The 25,030-nt window shown below is 39.1% G+C and overlaps 1 protein-coding gene across 1 annotated transcript in view; it reads right to left on the bottom strand.

The window, feature by feature from the left end:
• Positions 1-9,410, bottom strand: part of COL19A1 (collagen type XIX alpha 1 chain) — a 325,236-nt gene extending 315,826 nt beyond the window's left edge. The window contains exon 1 of the mRNA XM_044253886.1: positions 9,265-9,410. The gene's annotated coding sequence lies outside the window, so the exon portion shown is untranslated. The remainder of the gene's footprint in view (positions 1-9,264) is intronic.
• Positions 9,411-25,030: the final 15,620 nt, after the last annotated feature.

Genomic DNA, 25,030 nt, shown 5'->3' with positions numbered 1-25,030 from the left:
CTAAATGTTGTCAGTACACACTCTAGAAAAAAAATTAAAGCCTTCATCTTTGGTATTCTGCATGTAACAAATACCCTAAGATCAGCATTTTAAAATTAATTCAAGATTTTAGATATTTCTGGATGAATAGCTGGAAGTAGCAACTGCAATACTAAAATCGTATGTGTGGTTCTAAATATCAAACATCTGGTTTTATGTCTCATTTCTTTTGAACTCTTTCATCTAGATATAGTCCTAATCCTCATATGACTTATAAACTTATCCTATTATTTCAAATCAGTTAGTAACTATTAAGATAATTAATTTTATTTCAAATAAATGAACTCACAAATATTAATCTAATTTTTGAAGAGATACTTTTTTCGTAGTTTCAAGCAGCAATTTTTTATCTTCTAGAAATTTTTGTTACTTAACAGGATTTCAATTACTAAAACCTAGATAAGAAAAAAAGAGTAAGTTTTACACTACTATAATCATTAAATATTTAATAAAAAATTACCATGCAAATAATCTTAAGGTACAAATAATATAATAATCTTAAATCAGAAAATTTTGCTAGATATTTAAGCGGTATCACTGAACTTTCAAAAAGAAAATTTCAGAGAATTGGAAAAGAGGGTAAATCATTAAGTCAGCAAAATTACTATACTATACTCGACAATGGTATTTTTTTGACAATGATATTATAGGAAAGGAAATTTACATGCAAGGCTCTTGAACACAGATGAAAACTGTCAACAAAATTTTCACACAGTAGAGGAAACCATCGACAAAACAAAAAGGCAACCTACAGAATGGAAGAAAATTTGAAATGATATATCTGATAAGGAGTTAATATCCAAAATATATAAAGAACACAAACAGTTCAACACCAAGAAAACAAAAAATGGAGTTAAAAAATGGGCAGAGGACCTGAAGAGACATTTCTCCAAAGCAACTCTTATTAAGAATTGATGAGTTTGCAGTGTAGTATAGTGGTTGAAATCACAGTTTCATGTCTGGACTTTGTCACTTAGGAATGAGTTACATAATTTCACTACGCCTTCATTTATTTACCTGAAAACTGATAATAACACTAGAGAAAATTATTTAACACCTGGGAAAAGTATAGTAAATGTCCTTGAACATATTAAGTATTCATAAAAATTACCTATTATAATTGTCTGCTCTACGTATTCACAAATAATAATACGTAAAAATTTAGTTACAGTCATCTTCTCAGCCTGAGGTTGACACTGATATTTGGACAATGAGGAAGTGCCAAAGCATCCTAGAACTTTATGTTCATTGAAGCTTTGGTCCCTGTTATAACAACAAAGCACCAGAGAGCTATACAACCATAAGCATATCAACTCAATCTTGAGGTCTCCCAACTGGTACCTTGAGCCACTTAGAGATTGATAGCACTTAGCGTCAAACTCATTTATGCAAAATGTTTGAAGAAGATGTTATGGAGAGTTGACTAAACGTCCTAGTTATTCTACCCTCCATTGAAAAGAATCTCACCAAGTTCAGCAAGAACTTGAAAGAGGAATCCTTTTCTCTCCCCATCTAATTCAACTTTTGGTGGTATTTCCAATAGTGACCACTCCCTACTTGAAATCCTCACTCTCACTGGACTTCCTGTGCTCACACTCTCTGGGATTTTCATTCATTCATTCATTCATTCATTCATTCATTCATTCATTTATTTGACAGACAGAGATCACAAGTAGGCAGAGAGGTAGACAGTGAGAGAGGAAGGGAAGCAGGCTCCCGGATGAGCAGAGAGCCCAATGCGGGGCTTGATTCCAGGACCCTGGGATCATGACCTGAGTCAAAGGCAGAGGCTTTAACCCACTGAGCCACCCAGGTGCCCCTGGGATTTCCTTCTAAATCCCTTCTCAAATCTTGTTTCTACCTGATTTCTTAATCCTGGGATCTATGAGCGTTCCTTGCCCAACTCTTTACAATGAACGTCTCCTTAGGTGATCTCACAATTCTCTTTGCTTTAAATGGTATGTCGGATAATCCTGAAATGTGTATGCCCAGTCCAATCTTCTCTGAACATTATACTGTGTAGCCAGCTGCCTATTCCAAAGTCCCTCTTAGATGTTGCACAGACACCTGTAACTTATTATGTCCAAACTAAATGCCTGATTCCCAACCACAACTTATTCCTGTCATGCTCCTCCCAGTCTCAATTAGCACCCATCCAAATGCTCAAACCAGGAACTCAGCATCACACTGATGTTTCTGTCTTCCTCATCACCATCTCTCACATCCAGCCAGCAAATCATATCAGTGTTACCCCAAACCCATCGCAAATCCATGCACGGCCCTCCACTCCTCTGCTGCAATCCTAGTTCTGGTTATCTTGGTCTAGACTCCTCAACAGCTTCCTGACCGGGCTCCTGGGCTCCTGACCAAATTCACTCAGTACATCGCACTAAAGAGCTTTTCTTTTTTTCTTTTCTTTTCTTCACCAAAACAAAACAAAACCAAAAAAGTTTTATTTATTTATTTTTGAGAGAGATAGAGCGCGTGCATGCAAGTGCATAAGTGGTGGTGGAGGGGCAGAGGTAAAGCAGACTCCCCACTGAGCAAGGAGCCCAATGTGGGGCTCCATCCCAGGATCCTGGCATCATGACCTGAGCAGAAAGCAGATGCTTAACCGACTGACCCACCCAGGTGCCCTAGAGAGCTTTTCTTAAAATAAAAAGCAAATCAAGGCACTCCCCTGCTTTTACCCTTTAATAGTTTCCCATTGTAATTCAGACGTAATCCGAAAGTCTTTCTAGGACCTCGAGGCCCTGACTAAACTAGCCCCTTCCTTGTCTCCTGCCCCATTTTACTGTTCTCTTCACTGATTACCTATTCCTCAAATTCCCATGCTCTTTCCACACTCAGGGCTTTTGCACAAGCTATTACCTCAGGTGTTTACTAGCTGAGGTTTCTGTTGTTTTGATCCTGATTAAGTACAGAAGTACTCCACTCTGAACATTTTTTTCCCACTATGAACATCTGGTAAAGGTTTGGTAAATGGACAGGTAAACTTGGTAAAGGTTTTAAAGTAAATCCCTATACACGGTATTTTGTTGTTTGTTTGTTTTATTTTGTTTTGTTTTAATACCTTTTCCAGATCTTTAACCCCTGCTTCAAGAAGTTGCAAGGCTGGGAAAAACTTCTGTTGGGGTCTTTCTGGACCTCTCCTCCAGATCCTCCTCGCTATCCTTAAAACCCACTGTTTTCAGACTGCTGCTTGCTGCTCTGGACCCACCTCCAATGTCCTCCAGGAATTCTCAATTCTGGGCTTTATCCACAACCTCCTTCGTCATCAAAACTTGTCAATTTTCTATTTTGTCCCCTCTGATCCCAGCTAGGTGACCAGCAAGATAGTTTGAGAAATTCAATCTAACATTGTCACAATTTAATGTGTTGCTCTTCCCAGGTAAGATTTAAATATTAACACAGACCTTCAATTCTTTCCCAGTGGACTGACCAATGAAGAACCTCAGAATAATACATGTGGATGCTGAGGTCACTGAAGTCCTCACCTCATTCTTTTTTTTTTTTTTTTGGATAAAGATGGCTCATGGTACATTTTAAGAAGGACATGGGGAGTACTTTACACATGTTCTCATTTTCTTAACAGAATTTCTTTTATATGTGGTATTTATTGAGAGACAAGCATGTCCACCCATAACACGAGCAGGGTACAGAGCATGAGATCCATATACCATATGTTTAAAGTTTAAAATAACGATAATAAAACTAAGAAAAACGTGTTTTTTCCTTTTATCTTGACAAGTATACCTTCACAAAGACCCGGAAGCCTAAGTCAAGTTGAGAACTGAACAGAGCAGGCTGCAAAGGATGAACTAGTCTCTCGGCTGGACCAAAGCTCTTCTCTCATTTTTTCCCATTCCTGGCTTGGTCTGCACCATGAGGAGCCTCACCCACACGCATGGGAACATACCAGTAAATCTAAGCTCTGTCCGCAACAGCTGCAAGCAGTCACTCCTTGATATCCACTGGGGCCTAGGAGTGTTCCTACCAGTAACTTAGTCTGTTCTGGGAAGATGAACCCAAGGAAGAAGTCTGCCAGGTCCTATAAGAGGACTAAGGGTCATTTGGCCAGGGAATTTCAGGATCTGCCCAGAGCCTCATCTAGCAGCTTGGGCTTTGGGTGGACAGGTCCCCTAACTCTGTGGATTCCTAACCCTGAGAGAAGAAGCACATCCAGAGTAAGGCCATACAAAGACCTTCCAAAATGTAAGGCCCAGAACAAGGGACCTTTTGCCTGGGCCTAAGGGTGGTATAGAAGATAAGAATCAGGTCCCCATTCTACAGATACAAAATATCAGGGCTCATAGAGAAGATTCCAGAGACTGAGACCTAAGTCATGTTTTTCTTGACTAAGAAGCAGTGTTACACCATCAGGATGTGGGATATACTATCATATCCCATTATAGTTCCTTTAAATTTTCAGCTATTCTCTATCAAGATGCTAGCCAGACCCAGGCAGTTCCTTCCCAGCACTACAAAGGACCAAAGTCATAACTGTGAACGTGCCCAGTACTGGCAGTCTCAAGCAGACAACAGTGCTGGAGCCTACGAACGCTCTAAAATCCTGCAGATAGCCATGTCTGGAACTGATTTCTCATTGCCATGACAACAAAGAGATAAAGGTTGCCTGAAGGTCTGTCTATGACTCTACCTCTAACCCATTATTCTCACCATCCTGGCCAACTGGAACAGTATTGGATACTGGTTGGGGTAAGGTAATTTAAAAAGGAAAGTCACTATCCCTTAAGTTTCCCTTATTCAGCTCTTGAAAACCCCATAAGGCAACTACCAAAATATTTTAATTAAGACATGGATCTTTAAAAAATTCCTTATTAATCTAGATTTATGTACAGAGAACACAAAAAGGACAGAAAGAAACAGTGGAAAAATGGGTGCCTGGGTGGTTCAGTTGGTCAAGCAACTGCCTTTAGCTCAGGTCATGATCCTTGATTTCAGGAATCGAGTCCTGTGTCGGGTGCCCAGCTCACGGGGAGTTTGCTTCTCCCTCTGACCTTCTCTCCTCTCGTGCTCTCAATCTCTCTCTCTCTCAATAAATAATTCTTTAAAAAAAAAAAAGAAAAGAAAAAGAAAGAAAGGAAGGAAGGAACAGTGGAAAACCTTAATCTTTCATTCTCTCTGTACAATGAGCTTCCCACTATGGGCCATGGGAGGAGACAACACTCTGGTCATGGAGACCAAAAACTAACAAATGCATATGTTATCTTTGCAAGATAGTCACTAGGAAGTAAAGAAACGCAGAGTAAGTAGACCGATGAAACACCAGGCTTGCTAGATAGGATGGTCAGGGACTTCTTAGCACAAGCTTTTGAGTAAACCAAACCAAACCAAATCTGCCTCCGGTATGTGAATTGTTTTTACTGTTATGCCTGCTAACATTTTATAATGCTCACTCTGCATCTCTGAAATTTGGTATTAGGTAAAGGGTCATAACATTAGAGTTAAGACAGAAATGGAAAATAACATGGGAAAGAAAATGAAAGAGGCGAAAGAAGAAAATAGGAAGAGTCCTAATTTGCTTTGCATAGACCATTAAATGAGCAACACTACATTTCAACTTCGAGAAAAGTCAATTTGATTTGTCAAATGACTAACAGAACCCATGTTTTCAGAGTATTCATTATAAAGAGAAATGCTGTGTGGCTGGGTAAGGGTCAAATCTTAACTTGACTCCCCTCCAATACTGTACATAACTCCAAGAAAATCTGACCATAGTGTTATGAAGTCACACATCTTGTAAATAAGCAAAAACAACAGGTGTTACACATCTGTTCTTTTACCAATCTTTAGAATCTATCTTTAGTGAAGCTACAGCAGAATCTATAAACTATTCGAGAAAACCAGCTGAAAGGCCATGACTATAGAGCCAAATTCTAAGCCAATACTAGGACAAAAATTCCCAAGAGCTCAGAACCAGATCTAGCATGATTTCATAATTTTATCATTGAAATTGAAGTTAGTTGGCAGAAGTCTGTTGAAGCTTAGGCAAGGTGTCTGCCTTCATTATAATCTGGAGAAAGCTCTTGACGTCTACATTTTAATTATAGGCATCATCTTTCACCTAAGAACTCAAGTTAGAAATTTTAAAAACTTTATCAATTCATTCTTTATCCCTCCCAAATCAAGCTTCTTTCAAGTCTATCAAATCTACTTTTAGAACTTTTCTTTGAATCCATACCAACTTATTCATCCTTACAAAAAATAATTTACCTCGCCTCCTTACCATTTCTGATCTGTCCAAGTGCAGCAGACTCCTAACTATGTTCCTTTCCTTCAGTTTGGTTCTGCTTGATTCTATCTCCCTACTGCTCAAGAATTCTGCAACAGCGAATCACTTAAGTGCTCTGCTTTATTAACGTTTCCTGGTGGTTTTTCATTGGCCATTTCTAAGGGAAGCTCTCAAGGCTCTCTCACAGCAGGGTCCTCAACTCATCTGACCAGTCTCATGGCCTGCTAACTCCTTCCAAATGAACTTTACACCATCAAACTCGTCATAATTCTCCAAATGTGCCAGGCTTCAGCTCATGTGGTTTTGGCTTCTGGGATGTCCTTCCATTTCCTTTCCAATTGGTGATCATCTACTCTGTCTTCCACATGCGGTTTAAATGCCATGTCCTCTATGAAGTCTGCAAGATCCATCACAGAGCTCATTTACTCACTGCCTTGCAATCCAGCCGAGCTCAGAACCCACCTCTGCTTCAGCGCGGTCTACACTGCATTTTAATAACCTGCGTGCATTCTGTCTCTATACGGAACATCTTGTAGGAAAAGAAGTATCTTATCATTTGTGTTCTGTTCAAACATTAAATAATGTTTAAGCACTGGCATTTAGTAGGTGCCTGCTTGATCAATTTGTAGAATGAATATAGTGTAAGGTAACACATTTTCAAAATTAAACAAATGGAGGCTCAAACTGTTAAGTAATATATCCACTATGTATTTAACATTTATGGAAGATATTTATAGAAGATATAGGTGGAGAATTATTGCTAAAAGAAGGCTCAGTGAACATAATTTCAGTTATTTAAAGAATGCACAAAAAGTAATACTACTGTATTTTTCTTCCATCACAGAAAATAGATTCCCTGGTTCTTAATGTTTATAATTCCCTAAAAGTGATCAACTCTAACACACTTTCCCAAACTTCTATGTTATTTCTCCTGCCATGTCAAAACTAGTGCCTATTTCCCAGAAAGTGTCCAACCTCAAGTTCCCTTTGAATGTGCTTAACTGATTCTCTTCACCCTCAACCACTTGTTTTATTGATTCACTTCTCTGAGCTATCGTCTCCGTCAACTTTTCTTGGTACCATTCTCAACTTCCATCATTATGAGTGCCCTACATTTTTTTCGGATTTCAATTCTCTAGCTCCATTTCCACAGATATATCTATATCAGTGATCCAATGCCACTTAAAATTTTAAATTAACATAGATGTATATATTTTCCTTACGTATCAAGGTTTTCTAATTTTCCCATTTGAAGGGCCCTACTAACTTCATGATCTAATAATCTTACAATCTCATGATTATTTTTTATTTCTCCCAAAGAGAGGTGTCAAGACCCCGTGGGCTTCATAGATATCATGGGATATCATGGGTAAGGCCCATTATTCCCACTTTCGCACCTGCCATCTAACAATTTCCAGACTTCCTCACCTGATCGTCTCACAAAAGGCCTACAAAATAACACCCCAAAGAGTCCCTTGCCTCTCAGTTTCTCCTTTCCAATCTCTCCTTGGCAAGTGCTATCTGCTCTCCTCATCTCCGGTTTCATCCAGCTTGGATTCTCTGTCTTACCAGGCACATGACTTCTCACCCCCACCTCTAAGCCTGCACACATGCCATTCCTTCTGGCTGGAATGCCCTCTCTCTTGCTCTTCTGCTAAGCCTCTTTATTCTCTGTCTCTTTAAAATATATGACCTTAATGCAACTTGCCTTGAATAACCCAACTCCAGTCCCATTCATTCCATTTTTTCCAGCATCCTTTTCTGGTTATATATTAGCATCTCTCTAGCCCTGCTAGTTTGTATTCCTGCTAATTTTTCATTTTTCACTTGAATTCATATTTATGATGTCAATTAGCCATATGAATATGGTTTCTTTCTTTTTTTGTTCTGTTTTTATTTAAATTCAATTAGCCAACATATAGTACATTATTAGTTTCAGATGTAGAGCTCAATAATTCATCAGTTGCATATAACACCCAGTGAGCATCACATTATGTGCCCTCCTTAATGCCCATCACCCAGTTACACCATCACCTCACCCCCTCCATCCACCTCTGTGTACAACTATGGTTTCTAGTTCCATATATTCTCGTACACCTAAAACCATCCACTCTGTATACCCACTAGGCTTTACTGCCTGCTGGGGGAAAATGAACTATAATTTCAGCAGGAGAGATTAAACAGAAGGATCATAAAGGAGATGGAAATTTTCTATTTCTGGAGAATACCATGGGCTTCTGTCTGGTTTAGATGGTTTCCAATGATTCCGATACAGAGATAATGTCCTAACTGTGATAATGATCACATTTGGTTTTCTTTCACCTTTTTGGTTTTTCCCTGACCTTTTCATATCATGCTCAGGCTCATTCCCCTGCTCTATCACTACATCTTCTCCCTCTTTCCCAGGAAACCCCACTTAGATGTCTGGCCAGCAAGTTTAAGAGATCAGACTGAACAGAACCTCATGGAAGCACATGCCAGATAGCTCCTCCATTTTCTTCCCCTAGGGAAAGAATGAATTGTTCTACTCCTGGAAACCCCCTTCCTCCTTTCCACCCTGAAGAGATATTCCCACTCAAAGAATCCCGTCAACCTTCCTCAGGAAGAAATTTTAGGTACATTTTGCACCACCTGAACATTTAAACATCTCAATTCCTCCTTTGCAGGTGCATATCAAAAATCTCAAAGTCCTATAGCTCTTTCCTCACGCATCAGCAAAGACATGCTGGAAACCACACATTTGATAAGTTGTTTTTTGGTTTGAGGGGTTTTGTGGGTTTTTTTTTTTCTTTAAAAAAAAAAAAAAAAAACCTCGTTAAAATGACAGTACCGCTTGGTTTGGACTGAGAATAGTAAGTACTATCGCTCTTTCGCTTTTTGTTGGGGGTCGGGGTAAGGAGAGATGTTGGACCTTCAGGAGGCTGAAGGTCCCAACCATCCCTGCACACACACACACACACACACCCCACCTTGTTTTTCCTCAGACTTCTCTGAGCCCAGCAGAAGATGGGACCAAACCTTCTTGGAATTGTGATTGGAAGGAGGCAGCACAAATGTTTCCTTTCCCCTTGCACTCCCCAATCTCAAGCTAGGGCTCAGGATCACTCATTGTTGCAATTTATTGGATGGTTCAATTAAAACTCTCCGCGTTCTCAGGGTTCTGGGTTCCCCTCTCTTGGATTCCCAGCCCACAGTGCCCTGAGGCCGGCAAAGAGTTCCGGTACCTGCCTGTCTCCCCACCTCTCTGCGCTCTGGAGCCTCCTGCAACCTGGCCGGCCCACCGCCGGCTCGCCGGCTGCCTCCCTCCCTCGCCCTCCGCGGGGCAGGTTCCGCTTACGCGCCCGCCTGCTCAGAAGGAGCCCGCGTGCCCGGCGACCGCGGCGCGCTTGGTTCCGCGCCAACAAACTTCTTCGGGACCCCGCAGTGCCCTCGCTGGCTGCGCGGCGCCGCCTCCCTTCTCACGGCCGCGGCGGCGTCGGCGCCGGCGCGCTGAGGGCGGCGGCGGCTGGATCTCGCGGCCGAGGCGGCGGAGGCGGGGGGCCGCGTTCTCCACGCGCCGGAGCGGGACGTTCCCGCGGCGGCCGCGGCGACGACGACGGCTGCAGGGACGGCGTGAACGGCGGCGGCGCTCGGTCGGGCCGCGCTGCGCGTGCTGCAGGGTCGTTAAGGAGCAACGGCGGACGCCGCGACCCCGGCGGGGGCTGGGGGAGACCCAAGCGCCGGGATCCCCGCCGGCGCAGTCCTGCGAAGCTGCACTTGGGAGAAATACCCGCAGGTCGGCATAAGGAACCCCCGACCCGAGAGCGAGGCGCCGGAACCTCGGTCTTCCAGTTTATACCCCTTAACAGTCTCCTCGCTTCCAGTCGGTAACGTCTCTACACGAAGCCCCCAAAATGTGACCTAGCGGCATGCATTTAGATCGAGTTTATCTGTTCTGTGCATTTAACCCATGAATATTTTTTTTTTCTTCTGAGTCTGTTCTCACCCGCATCAGCAGTGCTCATAGCTGTCCTTTACGAATACACGCAGCCAGAAAAGCCACCTAGAACTAAAGTAGAAGGCATAAAGCCTGCATTACGTGAGCCTCTGAACACGAACTACATTCTGTGTAGCGTTTTAAAGTGGCCGCATCGTGCCAAACGCTCTTGGTCCCATCATGGAGCTACCTATGGGAACGCGTAACTGCAGGTGTGCATTATTCCGCTGCCAAAACACATCGACATGTGCGGCACAGTTTTTACGTTTTCTGGAAAAGCAGATGCACGCAAATGACCAGAAACACGAGCAGATGACATAGACCCGGCATGTGTGCGAGAGATCAAGTGTAAACGGCCCGTGGCAAAGCTGCGCAGCTTACCTTGAAAGCGCGTTTGAGCCCCTCAGAGGCGCAGTGGAGTCCGGCCCGGGCTGCCGCACCGCCGAGGAGTGGCCCGAGCGAGCTCCCTGCGAGTGGGGAAGGGGGACGCATCTCTGCCCTTATTAGTCTCTCCCAGTGTGACCCTCCCACTCGACGAGGACGGAGGACTCCGCAAGATAGGACTCCGCCAACTCGTGCACAGGTTTTTCCTTCATTACAACAATGTTGCCTCCGAGCTAGGAATAATGCCTTTCAGGTTTATGTTTTATTAGCAGTTTCACAGATAGAATGACTGTTGGATGCAGGTGCTAGAGTGTCTCACTTTGATTATGAAGTGTCTTCAAAGTATTGTATGTGGCATACGTTCACAGGTAGATAATTGGCTTTATAACAGTTGAGCTAAAAAAAGATCTGATTTGTGTTTCATTTTTCACTTTTATGTCAGGAGTTTTATGTAAAGTTAATCAAGAGATCCTTCCCGCCTTCTCATGTTCATGTGCACAGGTTAGTGTGGCATCATTTGTCTCAGAGGACATAAAACTATTTTGTGATTTTAAGTATCGTGTCTTTCCATGGGTTGGTGCCATGAATCCTGGGTTTTGAACTCTTTGGGATCCCTTTGAACATGTAAAGGTAACATTTTTCTGCAGGTAAATGTGTGTGCGTGCGTGCGGGTGTGCGCGTGTGCGAGTATACACATACGCACACACACATAGTGGGGTATATATGTAGGTTTGTAGGCCTATATACATATTGTGTGTGGGTATATATTTGGACATATATCCATATATATGCACATATATATATATACGTATACATATATTTAAAAGAAAAACAAAACCATTATAGAATTCAGAAAAGTAATCAGGCATTAGAAAATGGATAAATTGGTTTAATGTTCTTTAGTTCAGTATTGCCATAGTTGGGGAAATATTATAAATTATGTTATTGATCCATAATAGTGAAAATCAGTAAGCTTAAAAGTTACCTTAAACCAGAAAAATATGCTTCACGTGTCAGGGCTCACAGATCAGGTAATAAAATTAGGCTGGCAAAAATTAAAAATGTTAAGAAAAAGTTTAGGAGATAGCTCATTTCCACTTCATTTAAGTGAAGCTGTTGAAGTCAACTAGTGGTTTTTAAACCTGCCTTTCATTGTAATCAAAATACCTGCAGTTTTAGTCTTGTATCCCTAGTGATGCGAACCATGTTTATGCGTCAGAATTTGAAACTTCTTGATGCATTTTCTCCTCATGTGATTTTCATCACTAATTTTTGGTTGACTGTGGAAAGAGGCCAAGGAGGGAGGGTATCACATGAGTCATGCTGCTTGAATGGCCATTTGAAAAAACGGTGATTCACAAAACTTCATCAGACTTTTGCTGATCATTCTCTAATGTTTAGAAAAGTGCTACCCCTATTTGAACCTTTTTTTCTTCTTCTTCTTCTAAGCAATTGTACTGTACCTTTCATTTGCTAGTGAATTGAAATAAGAGCATCCAGGCTTTATTTCTCTGATAGATTATCATATTCCCTTATTTACATTTAATTGGTAGTATTTAAAGTAAGGCTTTAAAACTACTTAAGAGAAAGCATGAAATTTTGCCTCTAATCTGTGTTTTAGTACAAGTAAATCAACTGTATTTTAGTGTTATTTTTGCAAGCTTTTTAGTAATTTCATAATCCTTATGATTTTACTGTTATAGTTTTGCTTCAGTCTCAAATTGCTCCTTTCCTTACTCACAGCATTGAACTAAACAAGAGTTTGGAAGAAAGTGAGAAATGGTTCAAAATAAAGATTTTATTATCTGTAGCTCACTCTGCACCAACAGTCCTAGGTCAATAAATAATCCTGGTTTTTCTTCCAGGAAAGGTTTCAAATTTGGGCTGGTTTCATAATTAGAAACTATGATAGCCCTAGGGTTTGGCCCTTTAAGTCAGTTCTTTTCACTGAATTTTGAAGTGACTTCAAATAGAAACAGCCCGAATTGAGCACCTTTTATTTATACAACGCAAATACAATTATAAATGATCAGTTTTTCCACACACTTCTGAAGCTACTGCTGGTGAATGCACATCTGAAAATAAGACAGATCTGACAGGACTTTGAATTCTGGCAAACAGCTTGCAGGGCTTCTAGCGCCCGGTTTAGCTGTGTGCATGTGTGACTTTAAAAAATTAAAAAGATTTCAAAAGCAAACTGCTTTCAACATTTACCCGCCATGGAAGATGGAAGGGTAAAAGGAATAAATTCCTTTTCATACATTTAAAAAACTGTTCCATATTTGTAAATTTAAACGATATAAAAGGAATATTGCATCCTATTTTGATAACTGTCCCATAATAAATTTAAAGAATGTACTTTTTTTTTTTTTTCTGAGCCTCACTTCTCAATCTCCTGGGTTAACACAGCTATTTATTTTCCTTTTTCTTTCTTCTGTACCTCTGTACTCCCAGCCATGTTACTTTGCCTTTTCATTTTGTAGTTTCTTTCACTTTTCTCCTCCTTCATAGTTTCCATTTTCCAAGAAGAAAGAATTTCAGCATTGCCCCCAGCTAACTTCTTAGTTACCAAACTATAAGAGTGTTCATTCTCTATTGAATTGGCAGGGCACAGCCATACATGACTCCCATACATATCCCATGGAAATACTTCAATGCATCAATAGTGGCTGAACAGACGGTACTGTTAACTATAATTACCAAATATGACTTGTCATCGCTAGCATGCACTCCCCATTCTTTCCTTTTTACACCAGTACTACATATAATGTTCTTAAGGGTAAACAGAAAGTTGACATATCCATTCTAATTTTTTAGTAATCATCAAAAGTAAGGTCATTTACATTTTTTAAAGGCTATTTTTGCCATCGTTTCTGAAAATAATTCTCCTCACAGAGAAAATAATATTCCACTGGTGGTGGTTATGTTTGCTTCCATTCCTGGAAGATATTCTAGCTCCTCACACTGACTCAGCTTAGAAATGAGAGGAAGAGGTGATCATAGATCTGACATTCACCTAGTTTATTAGACTTACTTCCTAGGGATCGGTGACCCTGAAAGGAAATATGGTAAAAGACAAACGCCTGACTGGGGAAAATGTTTATTAATACACATCCAGCTCTCGAAAATACTTTTATAAATGGAGACAGATAAATATCCCAATAGAAAAATAGGCAAAAGTGTGAAAAGGACATTTACAGAGGAAATACAAATTGTCAATAAACGCATGAAAAAAATGTTCCATTAAATTAGTATTCAAAGCAATTAATTTCTAAAGGAATGACTTTGTCCCTACCCATTTTTCCAGGATTAGAATTGGTGATTATATACAGTGTTGGCATAAATGAGGAGTATCCTCACACTTACAGAGGAGCACAGAATAGTTGTCTTTCTGAAGGGCAGATTTGCCGTATTTACTTAAAGCTCTAAAAACTCCTCTAAAACCATTAACTGTGGTTATTTCTGAGTTATGATTATGGGAGATTTTCATTTCTTCTTTTTGATTATTTATGATAATATAAAGTTTCTACAGTGAATATGTATTACTGTTGCAATAAAAATACAACAAACATAAACTAGTGTGGTATTTTTTCTATCGCCCACAAATTAATGAAGCAGTGGTGTTAAGAGAGCTGAGAAAATTGCCTCTCAAGTACTCTTTTCAGTCATTTCCAGCAGGAATCTTCCACGTAAAAATTAATATGTAACTTAAAACATTTAAACTTTTTCTAGTGATTTCTCTAGGTAGCAGATATTAATTAAACCATTCATTCAACACATTTTAAATGGCTCTTAAGCTGAGCACTGTGCAGTATATGAAGATAGGTTGCACGTGGGCCCCACGTCCAGGAGGTTAACATTTTGTAAGAAACAGAAGGCATGTATACACATACACAATGATAATATGAAATGAAAATACAAAGTGCAAAAAAGTAGATACAAATACTGGGAATGTTCAGAGGAGGGGGGAAGCTATTAATATGTAGAAGCATGAGGGTCAACAACTTCTGGGGAGCAAGAATGTATCTGTTGCTTTATCAGTCTAAATAAATCTGCATAAAAATCATCAAGAATCATAGTACCAAAAAGGGCACTGTAACTAAATAATTATTTGTGAAATGATGAGTTTACTGGTTCTGTAATAAATATTCGTTGAAAGAATCAAGAGAGGAGAGAAGAAAAACTACGACTCAGCAGAGAACAAACTCACCTCTCTACCTATTCTGATGAGGAAAATGAAGTTCCTTTCTATACTGAGTTAAATCCTTTTCTGGGAATTCCAGGCCTGAAACAGTGTAACCTCAGACCGCTACCCTCACACCCCTTAGATGCACAGGAGGCCACAACCAGAATAACCACTGGTAACCACAGAATGAACACACCCAGCGCTTTCTCCCTGCTCTTCCTCAGCTGCCTCCAGCTGAACCTCCAGGTAGCCATTGAAATTCGGCCCACCTTCTGAAGCTTGTATCCTGTTCTCTGTAACAGGGTTTCTTCCTGTCACCAAGCTCTCTCCCACCTCTAGACAGCAGAATACTCACTTTTTAATGACACTCTACTTTCCGCTGCCTTGTTTCACACACATTCACACACACATCTGTATGTGGCCCTCTGACATGACCATAAACTCCTGGAGAACTGGAATGAAGTCTTCTCCTTTTTCAGCAATACCCAGAGCACCTAGTACAATGAATTGTTTTTTCTTAATATAATCTTCAAATATTTGTTGAAATGAGCCCTGTAGAGGTTAAGTAACTGAGAACATACAGTATTCTAATTACAAAGCATAGACTGAATCTCAAGAGTTTATATGGAAAAAAAGAAAGGTTGATTTTTTTGTATGCTATCTAGGGAATTAAATTATTATGCTGTTAAAGTAATCACAGGATAATTTGTTCTTACATATAACAGATTCTCAGAACAGGGATATTTATTTATTTCCTGTGTATGTGTGTGTGTGTGTGTGTGTGTGCGTGCGCGCATGCGTGGATCGCAAAGTATCAAGACAACAAGACCATTATTAGTTGAAAATGTCCCCATCATCTGTACCCTCACTCCTTTTCCTCACTAAAGGTTAATTTTCATTATTGACAAAGAGAACACAACTATTTAATCTCTTGTTACTCTTAGAACATGAAAAAGGACCTCCAGTAAAGCTTTGCTCTAACTCCTGAGTGTTTTTAAGTAAGGAACTCTTTATATAACATTTTAAAAAACTACTTCAGCATTGGCACAGTTAAATGGTCAGCTAGTACATGAATCAGGTTTATGGCTACAGATTTGTGATTCTTTTCATTGTAACATCTTTTGGAGCATTTATTTTCAACTTAAAACTTATTTAGCTTCTATTATTCTCATGAAATCATTTTTAAAAAATCATTTGCTAAGCATGGTGCTAAGTGCTTTACATAGTTCATCTTTTTGAAATCCTTCAACAACTGTGTTGTCCTATTTTCACAGCTCAGGACTAAGGCCCTGAACCAACCCGACAGAGCCAGGATCTGCACCCAAGTCTGTCTCATTCCAATGTCCAAGCTCTTATCCACCACACTCTGGCACATTGACTTTAATCACTTTTTCAACACAAACATTTTGCAACCCTACATCATCCTACAGACTGACTAAAGGGTTGCTCAAGTTAAAGCAGAGGTCTCAAAGTTATGTGGCAACAATTTCCCTTACACGATAATAAAAGAAAGACAAAATAAAATAAGCCTATAAGTCTCTGCTTTAAGAAAAGAACCAATTTTACCAATTTTTAGTAAGAGAAAACCATGAAATACCTTAGTTGGACTTAAAATTATGTATTTATTCAAGCAATGTGTGACAATATGCTTTAGTCTGTGCTAAATTAAAAGAAAAAAAAAAATTCCAAGATAGAAAACTAGACAAAGCACTTTGCTTAGTTGACTACTCAACTAAGGCAAGGCAAGATAAATTTGACCAGACTCTGTTCTCTCTCAAAAGTGACAGATTTACCTGGTTTTTTAATACTCAACAACATTCTTGCTGTCAAATTATTTTGCCATAATCCCAGTTTTATCCATTTTAAATGTAAACTTCTATGTTTATAAAACCCCTTTCAAGTAATTATGAGAAGTCATAAAACATAGCTAGTGAAGGAACGAATGATTGTTCATAAATCTACTCTTATTTTTAAGCACTTTTGGTATGGACCAAAAACTACAGAATATTTTTCTTCTTTTCTTATATAGAGCAGCTCTTTATTTTTTAAACAAAAAGTTCATAATAACCATTAGCATTTGGATAGCCACATTAAAGTCCACTGTCTTTTATCTAAAGACTTGGTTGCACTGAAAGCCAGACAGAGATAGTCTCTTGCTAATCCTGTGCCTTAACAGTGGTCACTGCTCAGCTGATTCTGCTGTGGTGCCGTTGCTCAGTTTTGACCCCAGCCTGGGGATGCTGGCCATATCAGGAGCCAGGTGCCATCTGAGGCAGAGGAAGGGTCTGTTTTCCCCATCAAGGTCTGTCTCACATCAGTGGATTCTGTTAGAATGACAGTATCACAGTAGGTGACACAAGTGGTATTTTCAGGCAGTGTTTGGCTTCTTTACTCCATGTATCATCGGCTTATTGCTGTATAATCTCCTACCCCAAAAACAGTAGCAGAAAAAAATAACCATGTATTATTGTTCATGAGTCTACTGATTGAAGTTCTTCTGGTCTAGTCTGGGTTTGGCTGATATCAGTTGGGTTCTCTCGTGTCTGCCACCAGCTGGCAGGTCAGAAGAAGATTGGCTGGTAGTCAGGTGGCTCAACTGGGACAAGTCATCCCAGCCTCGACATGATCTCTCATCCTCCAAAAGGCTAGCCTAATCCAGGAGACCATAGGGATTCAAGACAGAGTGGAAGCCTACAAGTTCTCTTGAGCTTGGGCTCAGAATCCACATGGTCACTTCTACCACATCCTATTGGCCAAAGCAAGTCCCAACGCCAGGTCAGAGTTAAAACTGCCATCCCTTGAAGGGAAAATCTTCAAAATCCCATTGCCATGAGCTCAGATATAAAAGAGTGAAGAAGTGGAGCCAATTGTGATTTTCTATGTTTAGGAGAATACATAAAGGGTGTCTTCAATCAACCCACCAGTGCCCACTTCCTCTAGATGCTTGTTGTCTCTAGAAATGCCAAGAAGCAACAGCTAGTACAGCTTGGTAGGTCTTATCCCTCACCTAATTCCAGCCCTGCTCACTTGGGATCATGGAAACTGAAGAGCGTCTTCCCTTCACTCTCCCCCAGAGGTATAGAGAACTGGGATGCATGCATGCCTACCTTCTCCTTTTGGAAAGCCTAGAAAGTAGTTTTCCATGTGTCCTGCTGGTGCAAGGAAATCCGGCAAGCTTCCTAGCTTCAGAAATCTCAAAGGAAGAAACTTGTCTTCAGTCTTCTAGAAAGTCTCACCCCACCTCAGGGCAGACAGATTGGGGGTGACTAACAAGACACTCTTCAGCAGCTCTTCATTCTCTTTCTTCTAGAAGAACTCTTTCTTTTGTATCTCCTACTACTTTGCTGGTGACAAAGACAACCAAGCCAGTTGAATACTTTTCAAACCATGAGAGGCCTGGGAAGCTAACTTACCAGAATCTTTCTTCTTTTGTCCCTGGCCTTTGGAAATTTAACATCTTTTTTTCTCCCTGTTTGCTGTCTCTGTTGTAATGGATATGTGATGTGATTAAGAAGTTACTTGGGAAGGGAGCAAGTGACAACTTTAGATGGGATGGCCTGTAGTAAACCTCTCTAAATTGGTGATATTAGAGCTGAAACCTTAATGCCCAGAAGGAGCCAGCTCTGCAAAGATCAGAGGAAGGGATCAGCTGGTGTAGAGGCTCTGGTAGGCAGAGCAGGGCCTGTTCTATGACCATAGAAAAGGCCTTCATGCCAGGATGGGGCTGAACAACAGAGGGCGTGTAGGGGATGATGCTCTCTGGGGCCAGATACTACAGGGCCTTTTAAACCCTCATAAAAAGTTAATATTTCACATTGTAAAATAATAGGTAAGTATTGAAGGGTTTAAGCAGGGAATGAAATGAACTAATTTTTTTAAAAGATTTTATTTATTTGACAGATAGAAATCACAAGTAGACAGAGAGACAGGCAGAGAGAGAGAGAGAGAGAGAGAGAGGAAGCAGGCTCCCTGCTGAGTAGAGAGCCCAAAGCGGGGCTCAATCCCAGGACCCTGGGATCATGACCTGAGCTGAAGGCAGGGCTTTAACCCACTGAGCCACCCAGGCGCCCCTAATTTTTTTGTTTTTAAAGAACCACTGTGGCTTCCCTGTGGAGAACAGGACTGTATCAAGGCAAGAGTAGAAAAATAAGACCAGTTCTGAGGCTGTTTTCAGCTACATCAAGTGTGGTAGTTGTAGAAGGAAAGAAGTAAACAAATTCAAGACATATTTTAGAAATGAACTTGATAAGACTTGCGAAAGGGCCCAGAAAAACAGAGAAGAACAAAGCAAGCCTGTATTTCAGGAACAGAAGGGGCCTTAAAAATACTAGGATCAATTATGGTTCTATGCTAATTTTAATCAATAAAAATGAAATAGAAGTTGCTTGATTTTCAAATGTTTATCCTTTAGGGAAAGGGGAGAAATTCCTGTGTTAATGGTAGACAAACTTATGTCTTGCAATTTGTATTCGAGTATGCTAAGGAAGGCTATTAGCCTCCTCAAGTAACTGACTATCACATACGGGCTCAAGAGAGACAGGGGAGAGAAGGGGCGACCTAGAATCACACAAGCTTCTCCAAGAAGACTAAAGTGGCAAGGGTGGCTGCAAATGAAGCCAGATTTTTTTTTTCAACAAAAGGTATAAAAATTAATAGCTCTTTTTTGGTTCTTAAAACTGAACTGGAGTTGCTAGAGCCCTGGATGTCTGCTGTCCAACCTCCTTGGATAAACTGAAAAAAGGAGACAGTGGGGAAAGGAGAAAGGGATTCCAGAGAGAAAACTAAAGTAACAGTCTTCTTTGCTTTTCATGAATCATACTTATAATTGTGAACACAGAGATATCTACAGATGTACAGAAGTGAAAGGGAAAATTAAACACTATATTAGAGAGTATTTTATAGACTTGGTGAAATAAATCAAACTTCGAAAATCTGTGTTGACTTAGGGTTTAGGTTTCTCTTAGACTTAAGCTCCTTGCCTAACACTTGGCAAAATACTACTTTAATAATCCAGTGATTTAAATCTTGGACTTATTTTGTTCTGTTTTGTTTTTAGGTAATATAAATGACCATGTACATCCACACCATGTACCTCCTGAGACAGCAAGGAAGTTAATTAGGTGAGTTGCTGTGGTCTGTGCCACACTTGTCAAGGCAACACCCTCAGTACTCATAAGGAAGCTCAGCTCCATGAAAAAGATAAGGACCCATCAATATTTTGGAGAGAGTGAGTTTGTTTTGGGAAAAGAGGAGGAAATAATAACCTCCTTATGAAAAACCGATATTTATGTAATAGGTTCATATGAACAAAAGTGAATTTGAAGTAAAAATGATTCATATTTTTAAATAATTTATATAAACACATGAAAACATAATTTTAAAATTATTTACAAACAACAAGATGTATTCTTTAAATGATCAAAAGTGGGGTGCCTAGCTCAGTCAGTTAAATGTCTGCCTTCAACTCAGGTCATGATCCAGGAGTCCCAGAGTCCCTAGATCGATGTGAGCCCTACACCAGGCTCCCTGTTCAGTGGGGAGTCTGCTTCTCCCCCTGCCCCTCAACCCACTCATGTGTGATCTCTTTCTCTCTCTCTCTCTCTCTCTCTCTCTCTCTCAAATAAATAAAAAAACAAATAAATAAAATCTTAAAAAATTGAAAATTAAAAAAATAAATGATCAAAAGAAAATGAATTCCAAAGCCTTTCCGTGCCTTTCCTCTTAATGAATCTCTCCAAGGGCATGGTCCGTGGGCCCAGAAAGATTTGGATAGCTCCTGCCTCTGAAACTAAGAAACTTTTCACTTGATGTTACATAGATGGGCTTAAGTATGGTGACCATACCCTTCTTTCCAAATGGGCACCCTTTCAAGAGTAAAAGGAGGCTCTATGACTAATATTACAGGACAATGGGTTTAAGTCTCCATGCAATAGCCCTAGATTTAGAGCACACAATAAGCCAACGGAATGTCTACTGAGGGTAAGGGCCTAGTGTAGTTATGTTTGTATTTAGAATTTATTTTCACAAATCAGATTGGGACCTAAGTAACTATGGATCCATGCAAGCCCCCAATCACTTGCTCCAGGATGGAAAGCTTCTATGCTAGGATTGTTACTTTGTCACCTTATCTGTAGGGCTCAGGGTCAGTGTTACTATGTAATGGATCTTACAGTTCTAAAGAAACTCTCCAGATGCTCACAAATATTACTGTGCTTCTCTAACCACTTTTTACCAGAGCATGACTTGTATTTCAAGGAAAATTCAATGTCCTTTAAACATCTGTTCGTTGTGTATGTAAGGTAAGGTTACAGTTCCTAGTGCTGCTGTCCAATTTCTACATGATTTCATATTGACACCCATATAAATAACTTAATGAGTATAACAGGTACTTTTTTATAAATAAAATTAAAACTTCAATCCTATATATTGTCAACCCATGCTATATAAATATAATGGACTTTTAAAACGAGTGTGTGTGTGTGTGTGTGTGCGCGTGCGCGCACGTGCATATGCACTTGGGTTCTTCAGAGAATGCTGAACGCGTGATTGGGCTTGGGCTTAAGGAATTCTCATAAAGATAGATTGTGTACTATAAAAAAATTGGATGACATGAACAAGAGATATCAAATGCTATATAATACTAAGGAGAACACATGCCCAAATTGTCTTCTTATAAAAATGGGGCATTTATAAGTTGCAGCTGGCTTTGGTTAATACCTTGGTAATTTACAAGTGTGGAGCATTTGGTTTTGTGTTTTATTTGGAGATGCAAGAAAAGAAATAGAATCTTTATTCATCAAATAATCAAGAGGTTCTAAGGACATAGAACTTTGTACATGGTAGGATGTATACAAAATATATATGTATATAAACACACAAGCATATATTCTATACGATAAATATATATTGAGTTCTGTAAGCTATTTTTAATTCTTAGAAAATATTAACAGAACAGAAAAGATCTCATGTTCTTTACATGAATTGTGATGGAAAACTTAATTGAGATGAAGATAGCTACAGATCCACCAATACTTCTGGTTTAACCCATTGTAGCTATGTATAAGGATTCTTCTAGGTGAGAGAGTATTTGTGAATAATATTCTGCAAATATTATCCCCTAAAGGCTTGAAAAGTTGAAAACCTCCTCAAAATGCTTTCTTATTATACATTCAACATTCTTTCATTCAACAAATATGTAGAGTGACACCAGGTGAGCCACTGTTGTAGCCATTTAATGGATACAAAAGTGAACAAAATGAATGGTCTTCCCTCTTTATGCTTGTATCCCAAGGAAAGAGATGTTTAGCAACTAGAGAATAAGTGAATAGTATATATTATGTCCGATGGTGAAAATGAAGCAAGGAAGGAGATAGTACCCAGGTGGATGGTGAGGATAAGGCAGAGCACAGGTTACTATATTATAAAGAGTGCCAGAGACCTCTCTGGAAAAGTAACATCTGAGTAGAAACCTGAAAGAAGTAAGGGAATGAATTATGGAGACACCTGGGGTGAGGGAGGGGAGAAGTTTTCAGACAAAAGGAAAAGTTAGTACAAAAGTCCTGACTTGGAAATAGGCTTTACATATTCAACGCACACCAAAAATGCCAGTGATGCTGAAATGGAGCAATGGCAGGGAGAGAAGTAGGCGGTGACATCTGAGAGTCTGGGTTGCCTCGGGTAACGGCTGCAGGGTAGTCTACTGTGGAAGATAAGCTGGCAGTAGAAAGAGGTGTTCATTTGAAGAATATTGGACATTTTAAAAGAAACTGCTCTACTCTATTTTGGTCTATTTATCCTATTAACTTCTTTCTAGACTCTTTATTTCTCATGCTGGTGATAAAAATATGTCATCTTCAGGCTATGTGTGTAAAATAAGATTTCTGAAATAACTTCACTTTGCTGAGATTTTTTTTAATTTACTTTTTGGCAAATGATACAGCATCCCCTCGCTGAAGTGTCTTTCAGAGGGAAAAAAATAAAAAGCAAGGACATTTATTCCATTTCTGGAAATCATGGTATGTTTAGCTGCTAGACAAGTGAAAGATTTTCTGGCCAATCTGCTATGTAAAGGAAAAACATTCTTTCTTTCTCTCCTGTATTTGTGTGTGACTGTGTATATGTAATATGTATATCTGTATTTTTAAAACAATATATTCTTAGCTCATGAAGAACCTAACCCTGTCTCAAGCTGTATAGAATCTTTAAAAATTCTCTACTTTTCAGCAGGTGGGCTATGGATTGATGGGGAAGATACTGGATATTTTCCTGTAGGGTTAAGAAAAGTGCCAAAGAGGAGGGAAAAATAAAACCTCCAGAACTAAAAAATATTTCTCACTCATAAATGATATGTATGTATGTATATCCAGATCTATTTCTATATAGTTGTGTAATTGAGCTTACGGATTTTCAATTGTCTGTGAAACAATTTTTTTTTCCTGCTCTTAAGCTTAAAACCTTAGGCATCATAGAGTAATGGTTAAAAGCTTTGGGGACAGACAGACCTGAATTTGAATTCCACTTTTGCCATTTTTGGGTAGGGCGACTAACCTCACTCTATTTTTTTTTTTATTTAAATTCTAGTTAGTTAATATATAGTGTAATATTGGTTTCAGAAGTAGATAACCTCACAGAGAAACTAACTAAATAACCACCTTACAGAGAAATTAACTATTATCTGATGTAGTATATACGGAACATTCAAAACAGTATCTAATATGTACTAATGCTTGAAGGAGCATAGTTAATATCATTTCTTAACTCTTCCCTATTCTCTCAGTTCCTGTGTTCAGCCATTCACCATTTTATATTAACCCTTTAACAGCAAGAACATGAGTTCTGCCTTTTTTCTGTGTCTCTAATACAATGAACTGAATCACCCTTTTATTCATTCATTCAATAAGTAAGGAGCACATGCTCTGCATCAAGGACTATGCTAGGAGACAAAGAGAGCAGTGAAAAAGATGAAAAATTGCCTTTAAGCTTTCTATCTAAATAGTCTGCCTTGAATATTAAATTTAGGTAAGAGTTCCCCTCAGTATCTAGCACAGGGCCAAATACTGAAGATCTTCCAAAATAACCATAGATTTAGTCTTGTAGAATTAGGAAAGAACCTAGAGATAATCCTGTATAAACCCCTTACTTTTAAATAAAAGTTTGTGGCTAAGCATAGCTCAATATTGTAAGGTGATGCTTCGAGTAGTATTAACAAAGTAGTTTTATTTTTCACAATAACAGATCCTTTATTTGATAGACGAGAAACATTGACATAAGACTTCATATTGTTCAGTGTTAGAAAAGTTATATTTAAAGGGGGGAGGGACTGGAAGATATTGTAGTTAGCAGACATGTAATTACAAATACATGTCCAAGAAATTAGATGAAAAGATGGAGAATTTTAAATGGAAAATTAATTAAATGAAAAGTAATCAAGTGGAAATTCTAGAGGGGAGAAAAAACCCACAATAATTGAAGTTAGTTCAATAAATGGGCTTAATTAGACACAATGGAAGAGAAGATTGGTGAAACTGGAAGTCAGTAGAAATAACCAGATGGAAGAATGAAGACTAATGAATGGAAAATAGCCAGAAAGTCATCTGGACAAAATGAAATAGCTAACATATATGTAATTAGAGTCTCTGAATAAAAGGGTATGGAGAATATGTCAATAGTGTATTTGAAGATATAATGACCAGTATTTTTCCAAGATGGCTGAAAGATAAAAAACTACAGGTTCATGTAGTGCTACAAAGCTTACGGGTTCAATAAGGGTTATAAGACCTAAAGGATAAATGCAAAGAAAAAAAAAGAAAACTACACCCATGAACATCATACTGCAGATTGAATAACCAACTCCCAACAGGTTTTTAATAATATATATTTTGTGCAAAGCACTGTGTAGTTAAAAAGTAGAGAATTTATAATTAGAGAGAGAGCATCTTAAAATAAAAAGTTACATTAAATAGGAAGAAATTTTCACCCATTTTTTAATCAGTTTATTTTTTGTGTACTTTTTAAAAATGTTTGTTTATCATCTATCTGGTGATTAGTATATTTTACTACATTATCTTCTAAAATTTTTATTTTTAGGTCTATAATCTAATCAGAATTGAGTTTAAAAAAATGTGGTGTCAGCATCAGGGAAATACAAATCAAAACCACAATGAGATACCATCTCACACCAGTCAGAATG

This window comes from Neovison vison, chromosome 1 (genome assembly GCF_020171115.1).
Source record: "Neovison vison isolate M4711 chromosome 1, ASM_NN_V1, whole genome shotgun sequence".
In the NCBI taxonomy this organism is placed as follows: domain Eukaryota; kingdom Metazoa; phylum Chordata; class Mammalia; order Carnivora; family Mustelidae; genus Neogale; species Neogale vison.
The sequence above is the reverse complement of the archived record's forward strand: the minus strand, read 5'-3'. Positions and strand labels throughout refer to the sequence as shown.